Genomic DNA, 15,269 nt, shown 5'->3' on the forward strand with positions numbered 1-15,269 from the left:
GGTCTGGGGTCTAAAGTAATTTAGGGCTCTGAAATGGGGCCTGAATAAATGTAGGAGTTTGGTTATTGCATCCATTGGAGGTATGCCACTGTTTTTTTTCATTAAAGACATTGCTCTGTAAAAAAGCCAAGCAGACCCAACAGGATCCAAATGGGCACATTGGTTTTACTAGCACTGTTGCCACTTTGTTCTAGCGATCAGATTTGGTCTCATCGTTTGGACCTCCGTCAATTGGACTTCCATCTCTATCATGTTAAATGTATGTATTTAGTGAGATTACCCCTTTTTTGGGGGCAGTTCTCACCTCTTTGTTCTGTGTAATATAAACGTCCTGATCAAGGTACCCCCTCTACAGTTCAACATGCCCCCATAGGCTATATTAAAAGGAATTATCTAAAACGAGTAACCTCATAGAGTCAAAAACATCGTAGAGATTTGTTGGCTTTACTGCTGCTTTTACAATTCAATGTACCTAGGTGCTTCAGCAAGTTTCTAGACATGCCCTTTAAAAGATCAATGCAGGGAATAAGAAAATGCAATGTATTTAGATCCTTCTAAAATCAACATATTTGCAATGAATGACATAATAGTACAGTGGATATTTATTTTACCTCTGTTCTTTGCAATTTTACAAGAATGTGATCCTAAACTGATAAGAAATAATAGAACTTTTGTTATTGAGCCGATTAGCTCTACAGAAATGCCGAATATGGTGCGGTAAGTTCAATAATGTAATAAAGTAATCCAATTCCTGTCTAAATGCATTACATTTAATGCCTGGGTGAAAAGTCAATGATGTCTGATGCCTCGAGCCTCGTCCTGGGTTTTACATTTCAAGGTATAAGCATATTTAGCAAAACTATCTAATTAGAAGATTAAGCTTTATTACCTCTTATCTAAACCATCAATGCCATTAAAGAATATTCTGGAGAGCATAATTCAAATCAATTTAATATGCGTTTTCAATACTTCTTTGCAATTAAATGACATTGACTAATGCAATTCCCTAATGTATACTATTAGAAGATGAATATACACAGCATGATTAGGGGTCATTCTTGACGTGACGGTGGAGGCTGGATTTTTTTTTACCAGTAGAGGGCAGTCATCACATCTACATAGTCGAAAATCTGCTGAGTGGCTTTATATGTTGCCATGTTTAATATTTCTGTACAACTGTCTTCAGTAGGCTGCCAAATTATGCTGGGAGTTGTAGTACAGAAGCAGCAAACTTCAGTTTAATTATTTTTTTCGGTATTGGAATACAGTTTTATAGGAGACAGAGTATCTTCGAATCCAACTTATATGACCTTAGACTTTCTTACAAGGTATTATAGTCTACAGGAAACTACATTCTATAGGATTACAGTCGGTACCGGATTTACATCTCAGGAGACTGTAAGCACAGATTTTCTGGTCTCTAAAGCTCCGACCAAAAAGTTTGGTTTTAAAGGGGTTTCCCGGTCCTGAGAAATTGATGGCCTGTCCTTAGCACAGGGCATCAATACCTGATCAGTGGGATTCTATTCCCGGCACCCCCTGCCAAATGAGCTGTTTTGTAGAGACAGTGGCACTCGTACAAGCGCTGCTTACCCTTTATTTCTTACCTGCTCGTACTGTAAATCGCCAACACACTTGTAGCGGCAGTTCATTTTGAGGACTGAGGGCCGGCCATCAATTTCTTAGGACTGGGAAACCCCTTTGAAATGTTTGTCTGCTCTTACAGAATACAGCAGAATATTGCAGTGTACGGCTCATCTCACAACATTTAGCGACTTCTGCGCCTTCCTCTTGTGCCTAACTTGGATTTCTTCTCTATTCTCCCACAGCATTGTGATTGACTGAAAACATAAAAATACAGTACCACCTTAGACTTTTTCATTGTGGAATCATAGTGGGTTTTAATTTTTTTTTGTTGCACTTATTAGTCATTAAACGTTTTTTTAATGACAAAGCCATTCAAAAACTATTAGTATTAGTATTTTCATATTCAAAGAGTAACTGCGCTTTCACAAAAGTTTTAATATGTCATAGAGACAAAGCTGAAGTTTTGATCAATGGGGGTCTGAATGCTGAGACCCCCGCAGTTGTGAAAATGAAGATGCAGAAGCGTTCAGCTTACACAACTTACACTTACTTTCGGCTGTTTTCGGCATTTCTCGTTAGGCTGAAGACGGATTACACAATACAAATAGAACCAGGAAGACTACAGCACCAGGATGAATGAAAGATATATGGGTGCAAGCCCAACAGGACTGGATCCAACCGTCCCATGCAATAACAAAAAACGGAGATTCAGGCAGCACATCAAAAAGAATAGGAACTTTTTATTTTCCCCTTGCAACGTTTCAGCTACTCAGAGACTTTCTTAAGCATCCTTGAGAAAGGCTCTGAGTAGCTGAAACGTTGCAGGGTAAATAAAAATGTCCTATTCTTTTGGATCTGCTGCCTGAATCTGCGTATTTTGGCTTACGCAATGTGTCTATGAGCCCCTTTTCAGACAAATCAGGAGCACCGATCACAGCCGAATGTGCAGAGCGCTCAGCTGAGCGCTTCTGCATCTTTGTTTCAGCGACGGTGGGGGTCTCTGCACCCGAACCCCACTGATCAAAACTTCTATGTCTCTAGACTGCAGAGATCATAATAACCACATGGAAACATTACCCTGCCCGCTCTCCTTCCATGAAATAACCACACAACACATTTATAAATTTTTGTTGGACAGGGGTTGGTCACAGCTTTCTTTAGTTTTATAACAATATTTTAAATAATTATTATTATTTTCCACAACAAAATATCTGATCTGAAGCGGTATGCCAGCCACCAGCCTTCTAGTGGGCAAGTCCGCCTTCAAATCTCCGTAATCTTCTCCATACTGACAGCCAATCTGTGACTTGTCATAAAAGAGGAACTCACACTATAGGCAATGAAAACAAAATAAATAAAACACATTTAACACCAAAAACAGTAGGGAGGGAGGGCAGGTAGCTCTGATGAGGCAGCCGGAAAAGAGGCTGAATAACGGACCCCACCTGCTCTTATGTAAATTGAAGGTACCATCTCCTGAAGTGAAAAAAGGGGAGGGGGAGTGTTTTCCAACCATATAGATACTACCAATTACAGGTTGGAGGGAGGTATCATCTCTACTAGAAAAGGAGGGGGGACTGACCCATGCAGTCAGTGATGCCTTTCTTATACCGTCTGGCGACTCCTTTCATATACAGTCTGGTGACTCCTTTTTTATACAGTCAGAGATCATAATAACCACATGGAATCATTGCCCTTTCCGCTCTCCCTCCATGAAATAACCACACAACACATTTATACATTTTTGTTGGACAGGGGTCGGTCATAGATTTATTTTGTTTTATAATAATATTTGAAAAATAATTTTTATTATTTTCCATCTCAAAATATCTGATCTGAAGCGGTATGCCAGCCACCAGCCTCCTAGCGGGCAAGTCTGCCTTCAAATCCCCGTAATCTTCTCCATACCGACCGCCACGGAGGATCATGTCTACCCCTACATGGGGCACTGACCCCCACCCAACACGAATAATGTCTGTTCCACTCCATCCAGCAATCCCAACCGGAAAATATCGAGACCTATCAAGTTTATTTGACTTCATGAACCGGCGATTATCGCCCTTAAGCCCTCTATGATGGATCACCACACCAGACTTAGAGCATACAAAATGAGCCTACGCGCCCTCTACACCACAGTCGCATCACGAGCGCGCTGCCAAACCACCCGGGGAGCCATTTGGGACCAAACTAACACTACCTCCTGGAATAGCCACATGATACACCCAACATCAGCTAGCATTAGAGTAATCAATTCCGCCACCCTGAGAAAACAGAGGTAATTTCCGCCGGCGTGGACAACTTCAATAACTGGCGACTGAACCCCTCTGCTAACTGTAATAGCTTTGGACAGGACTTCTAACCAGCGTAACCCCCGAATGCCCCGCCACGAAACGTCTACATTCTTGAATCTGAGGCATTTTTTCTATTGGGACGATATTCAGCTCGCTGAGCTGCCCAAAAAAAATATCCCATGAGTGTCCCATGAAGTAAACAGAAGGAGTACGGGAATATGAAAAACAAAGAATATATTAAGTCAAAAGCTCGGGACGAATATAACTAGCAAAACAAGTGGATTTCCAAAGTCCAATCCTCTGAACCTCTCTCTCTCTGGTAAACCTGCCCTGGCGCCCTCTGTGGCCGCGCCAATACGGCACGAGTGTGCCCCAAAATCTCCCGGTGACAGCCCCAGCTGAATCAGGCATTTCTTAAAAACCGATTGGAACTGCAAATGAGGAGCCGTCCGAATGGGAGAAAAAACAATTTCAATCACGCCGGACCCCCATGTACTCTGCAACTGCACGGACCGGACAAGCAGGTTAGTCAAAGCTATGCAAAGGGATCCATAGGCCCCTTCCAAAACCACGTTGGCGGACACCACATCGCACAGTAGTAGGCCCCCTGGCCTCGTTACCGAAGGACGAACCAGCTCACCAATACGCAGGGCGCCAAAACATGCTTAACAAAAACCGGCCTTAAACAATGCAGCTTAGATTAGGGAGGAGCAAAGGTCGGTAGTAACGTGAAGCAAACTAACCAACAGGGAATAGGAAATAGGAGCCAACACTGCGCAACTACAACAGAAACCCCTGCCTTACGGAGTTGAAGCATGTACTCCACCGTGACCTCCAAACAAACGGAATCCTCCGTATCTAGCCGGTGATTACCAGCCAAGGGCAACCAAGCTTCTCACGCCTTACCGTAACCAGTCCAAGTGGTAAGAGCCACACAAGAACGTACTAGCGGCATCAATCGATCCACACCAAATTCCAAAGCAACTGGAGGCATGCAGTCCCCTCCAGGGCCGCCCCCGGCACTGGGTCATGAAACAGGAAAGTGAGTCAGCAACAAAATTTACCACACCAGGAACATGAGGGGAATGGAACCGGGTATTGAATTCCAAACAGCACAATACAAGATGTCTCAGAATTGACAAAACTGGAAGCAGAAGAGGCAAGGTTATTTATGCAATGCACCACACACAAATTATCTGTCCAGAAACATACTCTCCGAGAACTGAACCGAGAACCCCAAAGTTCAACCGCAGCGACAATGGGGAAAACTCTAGAAGAGTCAAATTGCGACAAAAGCCCTCCGTTCTCCACGAATCCGGCCATACTTCTGCACACCAATTGCTACCCAGAATCGCGCCAAAACCCACCGAGCCCAACGCATAAGTAAATGACGACACCTCAGCATTAGATAACTCCTGGGACTGCCAACATGTACGTCCATTATAGCGAAGCAAAAACACCCCCCAAACCTACAAGTCTGACTTTAATGAACTGGTAACCCTGGTACGGTGTTCTGGCTTTTTCACCCCACGTGTAGCCAATCATAAACAACGGGGAAAAAATCCATCCTATGGGCATAATCCTACATGCAAAGACCAGTTGACCGAGCAGGGATTGCATCTGTTTCAAAGTAACTTTTTTGACAGCTTATCCAATTTGTCTGCAGGTAACTGAAAAACCATCTGTACAGAATCTATCTTGATTCCCAGCAACGTCAGTCTGCGTATCGGACCCTCCGTCTTTTCTTCCGAAAGGGGTTCCCTGAAGCAGCCCATAAAGTAACAAAAGTTATCCAACAAAAATTCACATTGATTGATATCACTGGGGCCAACAAAAAAATTAAGTCATCCAGATAGAGAATGACAAAACGGGACCCCGTTTCATATCTCACCACCCATTCCAGGAAATCTGAACAACTTGAAAAAATGGCAAGATATGGAACATCCCATGGGTAAACGTGTCATAATAAAACAACCCATCCATCTTACAACCTAACAAATGAGATAAAAGCCAGGGTGAATAGGTAGAAGATGGAAGGTTGATTCAATATCAGACTTGGCCATAAGTGCCCCATGGCCCGCAAAACACGAACCAGATCCACCACCCGGTCAAAGGACATATAGGAGACTGATGCATCGTCCTTAGATATTCACGCACCGTCTAACCCTTGGGGTACGAAAGGTGGTGGATCAATCTGTATTTACCAACTTTATTCTTGGGAACTACCACCAACAGTGAAACACGCAAATTATCAAAAGGAGGTTCCACAAACGGGCCAGCTATACGACCTCCTAGTGGATTTTATCCCGCAACACTGCAGCATTATCCCGGGCAGATTTAAGGTTGTCCGATGAACATGGGGACCCGCTATAATAAAAGGGGATGGAAAACCCAAACGTAAAACCAAAACGCAGCTGACTAACTGCCTCTTTATTTGGATACAAGTCTAACTACGTGCCCATTGCGTCCACGCTCACCGGGGTCTTGCGCTTCACCTGATCCTGCCGCTTTACAGACGGACTTCTGAGGATAAGGTCCGCCGCAGGAGGAGCACTCATGCTTATGTTTACCCAGTCCAAAGAACTTGCAGTGGCCATTATTAAACAGCCAACAGGCTCCCGGTCGTCGAACGGCCACTGAACCCTGGGTACCCTGACCAGAGGTAGTGTCTGCAGAATAAAAGTGCATCGACTTTTGCGACATCATTATTCACAACCACACATCCGTGGCCTTGACTCCCCAGCCAATCTCAGGCTGTAAAGCCAAGTGCCTAAGAAACTACTCGTCATATTTAAACCAGGCATTGTGCCCGTGAGACTTATAAATGACGTCCATATATACAAAGAATTCTGAGCAACGCTTAGGCTGGATTCACACGAGCACATTACGTCCGTAATGGACGGACGCATTTCGGCCGCAAGTCCCGGACCGAACACACTGCAGGGAGCCGGGCTCCTAGCATCATAGTTATGTACGATGCTAGGAGTCCCTGCCTCTCCGTGGAAATACTGTCCCGTACTGAAAACATGATTACAGTACGGGACAGTTGTCCGGCAGCGAGGCAGGGACTCCTAGCATCGTACATAAGTATGATGCTAGGAGCCCGGCTCCTTGCAGTGTGTTCGGTCCGGGACTTGCGGCGGAAATACGTCCGTCCATTACGGACCGAACATGCTCGTGTGAATCCAGCCTAAGTGTTACGTTCACCCGATCTACAGACACAAGGCACCAAATATCAACGTACTTGTTTTCCCAGATCTTTGACTTGGTGTCCTCATCTAAATGAGAGCCCAAAGGGATAATCACACAAAAGAAGACCTCTTTATTGTACACCCGCCCTTGGTGCAGGCACCTTGGCTGCCACACCAAAAGTAGGAGGTGGAAACGGTGAACCTGCTTCTAAATGCAACAATATGGCCTTAAGGGCTGGAACAACATCAGTACCCATATCACCCACACCCCAAGCCCCAGTAAAGTTAAACTCACCACTCGGAGAAGGCATGGGGACAACCGGCACCGGAACTGCCCTCTGTGACGTCTCAGGAACCGCACAGGTCCGACTAACCCTGCGGGACAACCTTCCAGTCCAATGACTAGGCTTCCCATCCACTGGACGAAGAGGGTGACCATCTTGAGGACCTGGATCTACCCAACTGACTGCTCCTCGCCGATGCCCGAGAATGGCGGCGTGAGTGACGTCGAAGGTGACCTAAAGTCCGTCCATGACCACGGCAACTAGAACCCTGGGAGGACGCCTCCAAAGAGAAGCGGGGGCTGCTATTAAAGGTGAGGCCTGCACAATGTAGACAGGATCAATTGGCCCCCACCACATCAAAGAAAGGGGTGTCAGTCTCACCCACGGTACCAGGCGCTAAGCCACTGCTGCCAGCTGGCAGCTGAGTGGCAGGAGGAGTAAGAGGGTCATCAGTGGTGGTAGTGGCCAAACTACTCTGCTGATTCCCTCTAACTAATGGCGGCGCGGGGACAGCACTGCTAGCAGGGGACCCAGTCATAGGAAAGTGCCATGCAGTAGCAGCGGCGGTGGGCAGAGCCTTGGGTGAAACCACGAGAGGGGCCGCCTCTTGAGCAGCTAATGAAGCCGAGCACCGACCACTCACAGACACAGGGTCTGGCACCGCAGGGGACGGAGGTTTGTTGAGCCCAGCCAGCAGGCGGGACAACTGGCCTTCCCCTTCAGATGCCATCTTCTCCTGAAGCACGCGCAGCAAGCTCTCGTCAGCCATAACTTCAGTGCTATAGCTCTGATGAGGCAGTCAGAAAGGAGGCTGAATAATGGACCTCACCTGCTCTTATGCAAATCGAAGGTACCATTCCCTGAAGGGAAAAAAGAGGATGTTTTCCAACTATATAGATGACACCAATTACAGGTTGGAGGGAGGTTGCATCTCTACTAGAAAAGGAGGGGGGGAACTGACTCATGCAGTCAGTGACCCCTACCTTATACAGTCTTTTGTCATATACAACATATAGCATCAAAAGTTTTGTGAAAGTGCATTCACTCTTTAAGACATTCCTGTGCAGCTTTGGATTTATGTATGGGATCACTGGCGTAGCTATAGGGGTCGCAGCGGTCGCAATTGCGACCGGGCCCCGAAGCCAGGGGGGCCCACGGCCCCCCGCACTACATCAATAAAAAGTTACTATAGTAACTCGGGCCGCGGGCCCCTGTTACTATAGTAACATACTTTACTTACCTTCCTGGTTCCGGATGGCAGCGGAGGTCCTGACGTAAAGCGCTGTGCGCAGCGCATGACGTCACCACGCTATGCGCCGCGCATAGCATCGAGACTACAGAACTCCCGCCGCGGCCGAAGAGGAAGGTAAGGTTAGCCCTGACTGGCGGGGTCTGACTCCCGGGACCCGCCAATCAGCTGTTTTGAAGGGGCCGCAGCACTCGTACGAGAGCTGCTCCCCTTCATTCCTGTCACTTCATTCCGGTCACACTGTGAATCCGTGTCGGCGATTCACAGTGTGAGCGAGTAGTGAAATGAAGGGGAAGCAGCTCTCGTACGAGTGCTGCGGCCCCTTCAAAACAGCTGATTGGCGGGTCCCGGGAGACACATAAGCTATTGATGGCCTATCCTGAGGATAGGCCATCAATGTTTAGGGACTGTACAACCCCTAAGCCTACGATGTAGCAGGCTTAGGGGGCCCATGAGACAGGATCACAGATTGTGTGATCCTGTCTGCTGGGCCCTGTATCTAAGCCAATCACATGGTAGGCTTAGATACATGGCCCATGCGTGATCCTGTCTGCTGGGCCCTGTATCTAAGCCAATCACATGGTAGGCTTAGATACATGGCCCATGCGTGATCCTGTCTGCTGGGCCCTGTATCTAAGCCTACCACACTGTAGGTTTAGATACAGGGCCCCAGCACACAGTAATCTTATACTGTATAACATTACTGTCTGCTGGACCCTGAATCTAAGCCTACGTTGTGGTAGGCTTAGATACAGGGTCCCACAGACAGTATCACACATGGGCCCTGTATCTAAGCCTAACACACGTGTTACTAATCATTTTGTGTGTGTTTTCTTACAGGTTCGGTCGTTGGACTACGGCGGATTCCAGGACTACTTCGATGAAGGCTTTTTTTTAATTAATAAAATGGTTAATGAGGGTTGTGTGTGGGTTTTTTATTTCAATAAAATATTTTTTCTATGTCTTTGTGTTTTTTTTTAAACTATATTACTACCGCCTTAGTAATGGCCGCCGGCTGTTTGACAGCATCCATTGCTAAGGCGGGGCTTAGTGTTAGCGGATGCAGAGGCTAACACTAACCCCCATTATTACCCCGTTACCCACCACCACCAGGGGTGCTGGGAAGAGCCGGGTACGATCCAGTACCTGACCATCTGTAGTGATGGTCGGCCACTGGGGTGGCCGCAGGCTTGTATTATCAGGAGGGGAAAGGCCAAAAACAGTGGCCCTTCCCACCCTGGTGATGCTAGGCTGCTGCTGCTTTATTGTATCTGGCTGGTTATGAAAAATGGGGGGGACCCCACATTATTTAAAAAAAAATAAAAAATTGGAAAGAACGATGTGGGGTCCCCCCCAATTTTCATAACCAGCCAGATACAACACAGCAGCAGGCAGCATTACAAGGGTGGGAAGGGCCACTGTTTTTGGCCTTCCCCAGCCTAATAATACCAGCCTGCGGCCACCCCGGTGCCTGCCCGTCACTACAAATGGTCGGGTACTGGTTCGTACCCGGCTCTTCCCAGTACTCCTGGTGGCGGTGGGTACCGGGGTAATAATGGGGGTTAGTGTAGCCTTTGCACCGGCTAACATTAAGCCCCGCCTTAGTAATGGAGCTTGTCAATCAGCCGGCGGCCATTACTAAGGCGGTGATAATAAAGTTTAAAAAGATACAAGCACATAGAAAAAATATTTTATTGAAATAAAAAAACACAACCCTCATTAACCATTTTATTGAGAATAAAAAAAACGCCGTCATTGAAGTCCTCGTATCCGAAGTCTAACAACCGAACCTGTAAAAAAAACACAAACACACAAAAATAATCAGTAACACATAAAGAAGCAAAATTATTATTCTTACCTATCCTGGGTCCAGCGCTGGAGCCGCAATGTCAGCGAGCTGGGCCCTGTATCTAATCCAATCATGTGTGATACTGTCTGCTGAGCTGTGTATCTAAGCCAATCATGTGTGATACTGTCTGCTGGGCCCTATATCTAATCGTATTTTGTGTGATACTGTCTGCTGGGCCCTATATCTAATCGTATTTTGTGTGATACTGTCTGCTGGGCCACTGTATCTAATCCAATCATGTGTGATACTGTCTGCTGGGCCCTATATCTAATCCTATCTTGTGTGATACTGTCTGCTGGGCCCTATATCTAATCGTATTTTGTGTGATACTGTCTGCTGGGCCCTATATCTAATCCTATCATGTGTGATACTGTCTGCTGGGCCCTATATCTAATCGTATTTTGTGTGATACTGTCTGCTGGGCCACTGTATCTAATCCAATCATGTGTGATACTGTCTGCTGGGCCCTATATCTAATCCTATCTTGTGTGATACTGTCTGCTGGGCCACTGTATCTAATCCTATCATGTGTGATACTGCCTTCTGAGCCACTGTATCTAATCCTATCATGTGTGATACTGTCTGCTGAGCCACTGTATCTAATGCTATCATGTGTGGTACTGTCTGCTGAGCCACTGTATCTAATCCTATCATGTGTGATACTGTCTGCTGGGCCACTGTATCTAATCCTATTATGTGTGATACTGCCTTCTGAGCCACTGTATCTAATCCTATCATGTGTGATACTGTCTGCTGAGCCACTGTATCTAATCCTATCATGTGTGGTACTGTCTGCTGAGCCACTGTATCTAATCCTATCATGTGTGATACTGCCTTCTGAGCCACTGTATCTAATCCTATCATGTGTGATACTGTCTGCTGAGCCACTGTATCTAATCCTATCCATAGTTTATAGGGTCGTAGTGCTATAGATATGCTATGCTGTCTCATATACACACTTTTTTTTGGGCGGACACATATGTATTGCGGCTATTTCCCAGACATTTTAAGCCTTGAGGGTATGTCCACACGGCAGCGTCTGTTATGGCTGAAATTACTGTGCTGTTTTCAGGAGAAAACAGCACCGCAATTACAGCCGTAATGGCATATGCAGGCGTCTTTCGCTGCGTCCATTATGGACGTAATTGGAGCTGTTTTTCTATGGAGTCCATGGAAAACGGCTCCATTTACTTCTGAAGAAGTGACAGGCACTTCTTTGACGCGGGCGTCTTTTTTACACGCCGCCTTTTGACAGCGGTGCGTAAAAAAAAATGACCGTCGGCACAGAACATCGTAAGACCCATTCAAATGAATGGGCAGATGTTTGCCAACGCTTATGAGCCGCATTTTCGGACGTAATTCAATGCTAAAACGCCCGAATTACGTCCGTAAATAGGGTGTGTGAACCCAGCCATAGTGACGCCCCGGCTGCTAGTGCTGCATTGTTGGGTCACTTAGGAGACCCAGCGATGCAGCTGACAGCTGCGGACCGTCGGCCATGAGAAGTTTGCGGGGGGGGGGGGGGCCCAGTAAGAATTTTTGCATCGGGGCCCATGAGCCTTTAGCTACGCCCCTGTATGGGATCATTGTCTTGCTGGGAGATACATTTTCTCCCAAGCCACAGTTCTCTTGTAGACGGCAGCACATTTTTCACCAGGTTTTTAACTTGATTTTAGATTCTATCACATGCCTTTTGGCAACAGTGACTCTCTCTAGCTCCTTCTTCCATAAACCTGTGACTGGTAAAGGACTTAGGTGACAGTTGTTGTATGCACAGTGGGGGTCATGTATCAATGCAATTATGCCATTTCAGCATATCTATACCAGCAGGGCCAGCCTTAGGGGTGTGCGCCTTGTGCGATTGCATAGGGCACATCACTCTCCCACTATGAAGAGGGCACTGCCACGTCAGCACAGCTGATCAGCAAACTGCATGGAGAGTGATGGGTAATCGCAAAGTCACTGTCTCTGACAGTCTGTCCATGTGCGCTGCTGTGCATACTTCTGGGCATACCTCTGAGTCTCCAGTGCCGAGCCCTCTGGGGGAACGGTCCACCAGACACTTCACTGTGCTCAGTGGTTGCCCCGACATATTTAATTATTATTTTGCCCCTTCTTCTAACATGTTTCTGCCAGGTCTTAAACTCGGGACCTTGTGTATGAAAGACAGACACATCTAATTGTGACCACGAGCTGCACCACTATCAAAGAAAAAGATGAGTTCCCTAATGGGAGTAAAAAAAATTATTATTTTTCTTCTGGTAAAGTTTACACATTATTTATGGAGAATGGTAAAAAAAAAAAAAGGCAGAATTGTCGTTTTTTTTAGATAGCACAGGGTGCTATCTAACTAAGCCCGCCCTCCACTTTTACAGATTCAAACCACTTCTTTTTTTTTTCTTTGTTTCTGTTGATTAAAGGAGGGCATGGCACTCAAATTGCAAAATGTTCTCTGACACTTCAACCCTTAGGCCAGGATCACACACGACACCCAGTTTTGATGCCGTTTTTGGTGCAGTTTTTGCCTCTGTTTTTTGAGCCAAAGCCAGAAGTGGATCCAGAAGGAAAGAAAGGTATAAAATGAAGACTGATGTGCCTCCCTTTGTGTCCAATACCGTGTTTGCCTAAGAAAAACGGTACGAAAAACTGCATCAAAACTGCATGTGTGGTCTCGGCTAGAGATAAGTGAATCGATTCTACACAAATCAAATTCAATACGAATTTCCCAAAAGTTTCGGATTTTGTCAAATACGAAGCTTTTGGGATTTGTCTCACATGAATCGTTCAAAATTGCGGCTGCCATTTTACAGATCAGAAGAAGACAGAGAAGAAGGATTACATGACTTCAGGCGGCAGCAGAGTGGGCTTCCTCATAATGCCTTGCAGGCAGCTCTCCCTCTAGCATATCCAATCATGAGGGATGTATGGTGTCAGCCACTGAGCTTAGAGTGTCATATACAACTTTCAGGTCAATCCGGGCACTTTTGATTTAAGACTAATTTATTCGGACTGAATTGGATCTGACGGCCGGTTCAATAGAATCGGACCTGATTTTTATTTTGGGATATTCGCCCATCTCTATTCCCGACTTTAGGGTGTATTTACATGTATAAGTAGTGTGCCGCAAGGTCAAAAACTGTGCCACAAAACTGCATGGAAAGTGCTGTTTTTTGTAAGGTTTTTGCCAATGCAGTTTTTACAAGTGAAACACGTTAAAACCACATGCTTTACTTGTAACAACTACATGGCCAAAAAAGTATATAAAAAATTTAATCGTTTGTGGTATAAAAGTATTTGATTTTAGTTTGTGCCAATATCTTAATATTAATAATCTATTCGGTACAAATTACTAAGCAATGGCATCAGGAAGAAGCAACGCTGATTATAAAATATTTACATTTGTGTACATGAACTGGAAATTATACTTTGCTATGTACTGTCTCTGCTTGGTCAGAAGTACTGTGCCTTGATTTACTGAATACGGATGAGTTTGATGGCGGCAGCGTGACAGGCAGCTGGTCAGTGTTACTGTAGTGATTTCATCTTTTTAGAATGTTTTGACATATGCTATTCAAAGAAATTACATGCCCAATATATAGTCTAAGCAACTAATTTTGTGTACATAAACTTATAAGTCAGACTACATTTTTTTGGCCAGTCTCCCCCTCCCATGCCATCACTTCTAATTTGCCCATTTAACAAAACAAAACCATGAAAAAAACTATATTTACTTTTTATTTTTTCTGTTTAGCTCTAAGAATTAATGGTCATCTTCCCAGGTGAATCAATACAAGCCACTAGCCCACTACCTCTTCTGCAGACTGAAAGGAGAATAAGCCAGTCTCCTTAGTGTCCATAGGCTGCACCTATTGATAGGTAAAGTAGCAAACATATTGTACATATATTAGCATATAAGCATAAAGCCGCTCCTTTTGCTGCCCGGTTCGGTGGACAGTGGACTTCGGTGGACATTTGGCAAGTATGACCATGTAGGAAACATAGGTGAAAACTGTTTTTTCAGGAGCTTCCCTTTTATGAGAAAAGGGACATACTGGATAAAGGTGCATAGTCTTCAAGTAAAGAATGAATATACATTATAGGCACAAAAGTATTGGGACACCTACACATTACATCTACAGGAGCTTTTATGACATTCCATTCTAAATCCATAGACATTAATACAGAGTTGGTCCACCCTTTGCAACTAAAACAGCTTCCACTCTTCTGGGAAGGCTTTCTACAATATTTTGGAGTGTGTCTGTGGGAATTGTTGCCCATTTATCCAGAAGTGCATTTGTGAGGTCAGACACTGATGTTGTAAAGGGTTTGCCTGACACAGGTTCAGTGTCGACGCCCGTGGTTAATCAGCCTTCATCAGCTCCAAGGTCTGCTAGAGTGACGCGATCTGTTACCACTCAGGCTTGCAGGCTGAGGAGAGTGAGAACCTATCACAGCCTGGCCTGACGGTTCTAGCACCTTGGTCTATTTATACCCTCACTTGCAGCATGTTCCTTGCCTGTGTTTCCTGGCTCTGCTATTCCTGCTATTTACCTGATTGACCGTTGTAACCTTTTTGATCCTTGCTTGCCTGTCTATTCTCCTGCTCCATTTTGCTACTACGTACTCTCCTGTTTTGATTCGGCTCGTTCACCACTGCCTGTTGCTCACGGTTTTCCGTGGGCAACTGCCCCTACTTCCACTTTTCTTCTGTGTCCCCTTGTCTTGTGTTGTCTGTCTTGCACTTACTGAGCATAGGGACCGTCGCCCAGTTGTGCACCGTCACTTAGGATGGGCCGTGCAAGTAGGCAGGGACTGAGT

This window comes from Rhinoderma darwinii, chromosome 1, assembly GCF_050947455.1.
Source record: "Rhinoderma darwinii isolate aRhiDar2 chromosome 1, aRhiDar2.hap1, whole genome shotgun sequence".
Taxonomy (NCBI): Eukaryota; Metazoa; Chordata; class Amphibia; order Anura; family Rhinodermatidae; genus Rhinoderma; species Rhinoderma darwinii.